Source organism: Canis lupus, chromosome 5 (assembly GCF_003254725.2).
Source record: "Canis lupus dingo isolate Sandy chromosome 5, ASM325472v2, whole genome shotgun sequence".
Taxonomy (NCBI): domain Eukaryota; kingdom Metazoa; phylum Chordata; class Mammalia; order Carnivora; family Canidae; genus Canis; species Canis lupus.
In genome coordinates, this window is record NC_064247.1 from 44,951,431 (window position 1) to 44,958,718 (window position 7,288).

A 7,288-nucleotide genomic window follows, 5' to 3' on the forward strand; every position below is an offset into this window, starting at 1 on the left:
ATATACTAGCAGTGAACAATTAGAAACGGAAATTTTAAAAAATTAAAAGCACAAAAAAATCACAAAATACTTAGGGATAAATATAAATAGTTTTATATGCTGAAAACAAAATACTGGTGAAAGAGATCAAAGGGGACCTAAGCAAATGGAAAGACAAACCATGTTCATAGATCAAAAGGCTCAATACTGTTAAGATGTCAATTGTATCCAAATTGATCTACAGGTTTAGTACAATTCCCGTCAAAATCCTAGCATGATTTTTTTTTTTTTTTTTTTTTTTTTTTTTAGGGAAACCTAACATACTCTCTGATTTTCAGGCTTATTATATACGTAGAATTACATTAGTCAAGACAGTCTGGTATTGGAGAAATGGTAGTTATAAAAAAATCAATGGAACAGACTGTAGAATCCAGAAATAGATTCACACATATGTTGATTTATTTTTTATAAATACACAAAGGCAATTCAAGGAGAAACACAGCCTGTCAACAGATGGTACTAGAACAATCAGATATCTATATGTAAAAAAGAAAAAAAATCTTGATTCATAACTCCTTTCCTATACAAAAAATTAATTCATATGAAGCATAGACCCAAATCTAAACCTTAAAAGTATAAAACTTCTAGAAGAAAACATAGGAGAAAATCTAGGTTTAGGCAAAGACTTCTAAGATAATAACAAAAACATGATCCATTTAAAAAATGATTAAAGTTCATCAAAATTTTAAATTTCTGTTCTTCCAAAGATGCTCTTCAGAAAATGAAAAGATGGGGCACCTGGTGGCTCACTCATTTGAGTATCTGCCTTCAGCTCACGTCATGATCTCAGCGTCCTGAAATCAAGCCCATCGGGCTCCCTGCTTCACCTTCTGCCTCTGCCTCTCTCCTCCACTTATGGTCTCTCTCTCAAATAAATAAATACAATCTTTAAAAAAAAAAAAAAAAACAGAAAGTAAAAAGACAAGCCCAGAACAAAATAAGTTTCAAATTCAATATTAATAAGTCAAACAACTCCTCAAAGAAATGAACCAAAGATTTGTATGGATACTTACTTAAAGATACAGATATGATAAGTACATAAAAATATTCTCAACATCATTATTCATTAAGGTAAATACATATTAAAATCACAATGAGAAATCACTACATACCTATTAGGCTAAATATAAAAACAATTTCTTATACTACTGAGTGAGCTGAACTGGGACTGTCATACATTGCTGGTGAGAATACATAATGGTATAGCCACTTTGGAAAACAAAATGGCAGTTTATTTGACAGTTAAATGCACATTTATAATTCAATCCAGAAAATCTGCTTCTAAGTATTTAACCAAGTAAAAATACTCATTGGTGCCCCAGACAAGAATACAGTCAGCACCTCTGCTATTGTCTCTGGTCATTCATTATACAGTCTCATTTGGCTAAGTAGTATCTCCCCAAATGACTTGAGATGACAAAATGTTTTCTTCGTTGGAAAACAACTTTGTCCTCAGAAAGATCTAAAATTAAATATAGAAGTGCTGAAGAGAATCAACCACATAATATTAATGTTTTGGGAAGCTTCTGGTGGCCTCAGTCTGTCAGGCATCTGCCTTTGGCTAGGTCATGATCCCAGAGTCCTGGGGTTCAACCCCCGAGTCGGGCTCCCTGCTCAGCAAGGGTCTGCTTGACCCTCTCCCTCTGTGCCTCCGCATCTCCCACCTGATGCTGTCTCTCTCACACCTACTCTCTCTCTCAAATAAATAGATAAAATCTTTAAACAAATATATTAACGTTTTTGTATCAAATCTGCATATTTGATGCTTTATGTACTTATAGTGTTAAGAGAATTTTCACTTGTTAGAGAGTTAGCAGGTTAATTTAAAACATGTAATTAAGAAATTGACTTAGCCTTCTATTTTAAGTTGAAATTTTCTTGTTTATTTGCAGAAGTGGAACATGCTTAAAAAAAAAAAACAACTAAGCTCAACATCTTTACAAATTAGTGACCTCTAACTTAAAATTGCTAATACTGTATATTGAAAGATTTGCAGTTAAAGAAAACCTCTATTCAGTTAATATAATCACTGAAAGCTTCACAGGAAAACAAGTATTGACTGTTCCTAGTAATGAGTTTACTCACAGATCTACTCATTATGTTCATATTATAAAAGACTTCAAGAAAGAAGATAAAATTACAGTCAGCTCCCAATGTTACCTTACTCACACTGTGTTGGACACTTGAACAAGAAATAGCATTTGGGGTTAGAAGGACAAAAAGAAGAATGACACTTAACTTTGCCCCACATGCAGGTAGCGTATTAACCCTCCAAGCAGGTGACCTTCCTCTTAAACAAAGCAAACTTCAATTCTTAGTTGCTCTTTATTAAGTTACCGATTATTGACTTTGATCAAAAACTCAAACATCACCAGGGGCGGTGTTTACAATCGCCATAGCTTGGTAAAGGTCTTTTGACATGTGCTGCCCTTGAGGAGGATTAACTTACACTCCGTTTTCTTCCACAGTTAGAGTGACTGTATCTCAGATGTGCCTGGATCATCCCAATTTATACCTGTTGTGCCAGCATAACGAATGGTACCTACTTCCACTCTCAAAAATGTCCCAGTTAAGATGGCAATTCATAGCCCACACATCTAGCTTATTGTCCACTGAGGCTGGCATTTGTAGAGTACTAAGTCATTCCTCTTGAAGTCAGAAACCTTGGATCTGAGAAACAGCAAGGTTATTTCTGATCTAAGGCTTGGAGAACATCCAGATTTCCCAGTGATGACGCTGGGGTTTTTTTTCACAGTGCTATATGGAATACATTAAAACATGAAATGAAACAGCCTTGAAAAGTACAGAAGACTGTACAAATACACTATCACCATGAAGCAAGTGGATGTTAGCAAGCAACAATTGTAATAGAATACAAAGAATTCAAAATGTTTTTTAAAATTTTTAAGATTTTTAAAAAATATTTTATTTATTCATGAGAGACACAAAGAGGGAGAGGCAGAGACATAGGCAGAGGGAGAAGCAGGCTGCCTATGGGGAGTCTGATGCCGGACTCCATCCCAGGACCCCAGGATCACACCCTGAGCCAAAGGCAGATGCTCAACTGCTGAGCCACCCAGGTGTCCCTAAAGATTTTAAGTATTTATTTGAGAGAGTTATTCACCCTTTCCTCCTCTTCCCTCCTTCCTTTGTTTTCTACCTTTCAATATCTGAGTCCCTACTATGTACCAGGTACTACTCTGGTGCTATGTAAGGAAAAGGTACCAAAACAAAGGACCAAGGTATGGCCCTTTCCAGCATTACTTAACTCAATCACATATCAATATTTATTAAGTGCTTACTATTTAATCCCTTAATACTTAAACATAGTATATCTTTTTATTCATTTAATGCTTATAATGTCCTGCAATAAAATTTTGAAATTTTTCCCTAAGGAGGCATTGCACATTTTTAAATAAGCCTTATTTTCCTAGGTACTATATATGAGGAAAGTGTATTTCTGGGGCGCCTGGGTGGCTCAGTCAATTAAGCATCTCACTTTCGATTTTAGTTCAGATCATGACCTGAGGCTCATGAGATGGGGCCACATTGGGCTCTGTGCTCAGCAGGGAATCTGCTGGAGATTCTCTCCCCCTCTCCCTCTGCACCCCCACATGCTCGTGTGCACTCCATCTCTCTCTCTCTTCTTTTCTCCCTCTCTCTAAAATGAATAAATCAATCTTTAAACAAAGAAAACCAAACTGTATTTCTAATTAATTGTTACTGGCATATAGGAAAGCAATTGCTTTTTATATTGATCTATATTCTGACTATTAGGCTTGATAAATATTTTTCTAATCTATAAATTCTCTTGGATTTTCTAAGTAAATAATAACACTGCCTCCAAATAATGACTTGTTCATTCCTTTCCAGTCTTTCTAGCACTTACATTTGTAGTAAAATGTTGAACAAGTGATAGATGTTAGTATAGTGAACCATGTTGCCGGAATTGGACTACTGCTAATAATGTTAGCATGTCGATCTCTGTCTTAGAGTATGAGGGCCTCAGACTGATGCCGATGCTTCCTCCCTGTGAGTCAGTGATTCAGAGTCCTTGTACATCCGTGTCTCACAGTCTCCACTACAGGGTCTCCGATGCTTGATGATACCTCAATAATGTGTGTTGAATTGAGTGGAATGCCCCTTCCATGAAGTTTTTCTTTTTTAAGAATATTTATTTATTTATTCATGAGAGACACAGAGAGAGAGGCAGAGACACAGGCAGAGGGAGAAGCAGGCTCCCTGCAGGGAGCCCGATGCGGGACTCGATCCCGGGACTCCAGGGATGCCATGGGCTAAAGGCAGATGCTCAAGCACTGAGCCACCTAGGCATGCATTCCCATGAAGTTTTTCTCAGCTTCCTCTGGCATCCTTACTTGATCTTTGCATTCCCAAGGTGTTTGTTTGTTATTTGTTTAGTTTTTACTGCAGTATAACATTCCGTGAGATAAAAGGAAAAAACACAGGCATTGGTCTCTGTCCCTGGTTCCTGGCACAGAGATCCTAAAACCCTTGTGATTTCCTAAGTGGTAAGAGCACCAGGAGCATCTGTTCTAACGTTTGGTCTCTGACCCTGCCTCCTGACAGGAGCCCCCAAATCCCTTGGAATTTCCTGAGTGAGAACAGTGTCTTCCGTCCTAATGAGGTGACTTTTGGTGGGCTCCTGGATGGTTCCTAGGAACCAGATGGTTCCTGGGCGGGTCACCAGAAAGACCCAGCTATGAGTAGAAGCTTGGCATTTTCAGTCTCACCCCTGCATTCTCCAGAGGCGGGGGGCTAAAAGGGGAGTTAATGATCCATCATGCCTATGTGGGGAAGCCTCCATAAAAATTCCCAAAGTATGGGGTTTGGAGAGTTTCTAGGTTAGTAAACACATGGCAGTGCTGGGACAGTGGCCCTCAGAGAGGCCATGGAAGCTCCAAGCCCCTTTCCACACACCTTGCCCTATACATCTCTTCCATCTGGTCCATCTGTACCCTTTATCATATCCTTTTATATTAAGTTTATAGTAAATTGTTTTCCCGAGTTCTGTAACCTACTCTAGCAAATTAATTGAACCCAGAGAAGGAGTCATGGGAACCTCTGATTTTTAGGCAATCTGTCAGAAGCACAGGTCACAACCGGGACTTGAGATTGACAACTGAAAGGGGGCGGGGCAGTCTTACCGGACTGAGCCCTTAACTGTGTGATCTGACGTTATCTGGGGTAGACAGTGTCTGAATTGACTTAAATTGGAGAACATCCAGGTGGTGTCACAGAACTGGTTGGTGTGGGAAGTGCTGAGAGTGTGATAGTCCTGTGGGAGCAAAGGAGAAACAGAAGAAATGAAGTTTCCTTACACTTACACATAGAGAAGTGTACATATTTTAAGTGTACAACTTAGTAAACTTTCAAACTTAAAACCGCTCTGTATCCACCACTAGGTCAGGAAACTAGACATTCCAGCATTCCCAGAGCCCCCCCCCGCCGCCAGTCTCCTGCTCTTACCACAGCCCCCAGGGTAGACAGCAAGGTTTAGTTTGCCTGTTTTTGTACTGTCTATAAATGAAATCATTCGATATATACCCATTTGGATCTGGTTTTTCACTCAACCTTGTTTGTGAGATTCATTCAAAGCTTTCCACGTGGCTGTAGATCGTTCACTCTTATTGCTGTGTAGCATTCTATCACATAAATATGCCACAATTTATTCATCTACAGCTGATGGTCATTTGGATTGTTTCCAGGTGTGAGCTCTTATACATAGTGCTTCTAAGAATTTCATTACATTTTTAAGCTATATTTTTCAAATAACAATTCTTTCAAATCAGAGTCCCACAGCCTTGCAGGTAGCAAAATGCTAGCTATTAATACATCCATATGACCAAAAGATCACCACCTCAGTGTCCCAAAGTCTATCAACATTTGGGGAATTATCTTTCCATGCTATAATTTTAAAAACAAGACAAAACTGGCTTGATTCTCAACCCACAAATAGGAGGGTCTTCCCCCTAACAAACATTTCTGAGATATTTGGGGTGGCTTACATTTCTCTCACTCACCTCTTTGTCATTTTGTTCTGAATTCCTCTTTACCCTGTGACTCACACAGCCGCTGGCTGTCCTTCTGTCTTAGCTCACATTAGCCACAAGAAGCAATCATTCCCCTTTTCCCAAATCTTCCCTTTTTCCTATAGACCAGAACACCATGGTCAACAACAGTGTGCATCGCAGGTTGAGAGTCTGGGCAAAGGAGGGTGTGGCAGTGGGGAAGTCCTGAGGGTGTCACCCCCACCCGACAAAACCCAGAAAGGTTATTATTGAGACTTTGTTCTCAAAAGTCCTTGGGCTCATTCTCAAAGGAACATCTCCTGGGCACTGTTTCAGCCTCAGGTCCCAGTCTCCCTTGCCAGGATTTCTCAGTCCTTCCCCATGGACTCGTGCTCTGGAGTATTTCCTCCCTCCCTCCCTCTCTCCCCAGGGTCACGAGCACTCCCTCATACTGATGCCAAGCCCAAATTCCTCCTTTATTATTCAAAATATTTCAACCCTTTTCCCCATCCTGGGTCTCAGCTCCGGACACTCAAATAAATGGCTCTTCTGAGTTGAAACAAAAAACGACCTTCTCCTCGGAAGAATTGTGCTGCCAGCCAATAAAATGGCAACTTTCTTTCCCCTTGCTCATTTAATTAATTAAATGAATGCAATCCAAGGGCTAATGCTTAGAAATCACTTTCCTTTTCTTGATAGTTAACTTAAACAGATGTGGGTCCTGACAGCAAATGACTAAATTACACCAAAGTCAACTCCCGGAATTGCCACGAGAGGGCGGCAGCACCGAAGCGTCGGTGTGTGTCAAGGCTCCTCCAGCCCTGTCCCACCGCCCCCCCCCCCCGCCCCCCATCCCGCTACATCAAAGGTTAGCATCCGCAATCTTCGTGCCCCAGGGACTGACACGCAGGAGAGCCCCGCTGGGGATGTGGCTCACTCAACGCAACACAATTTCGACATAGTTTGGGTTATTTTGGCTTTACCCAGCATTCTTTGCCAACTTCATTGAAAATATGTTTTCATGGGAACTCATCTCATTCCACCTACTACCAGCTAAATCTGACTCCACAGAGTTTAACAACGTGGGATGATTACTTAGGGATGAAACCATTTCCTGAGTACTTTGGACATAATTGATTCTATGAGTCTGTGATTCACTGTCATTGGTTTAGCAGTCTGTCCCTGAACACAATGCATTTGTTTGTTTTCTGTGGCTTGTT

The 7,288-nt window shown here is 40.1% G+C and overlaps 1 long non-coding RNA gene across 1 annotated transcript; it reads right to left on the reverse strand.

Annotated features, from left to right (window-relative positions):
* Positions 1–475: 475 nt before the first annotated feature.
* LOC112647620 (uncharacterized) lies at positions 476–6,466 on the reverse strand. The gene is made up of 3 exons (XR_003128384.3): positions 6,081–6,466; positions 5,205–5,335; positions 476–925 (listed from the first exon to the last, which is right to left on the reverse strand). It is a non-coding gene; the product is annotated as an uncharacterized LOC112647620 (long non-coding RNA).
* Positions 6,467–7,288: the final 822 nt, after the last annotated feature.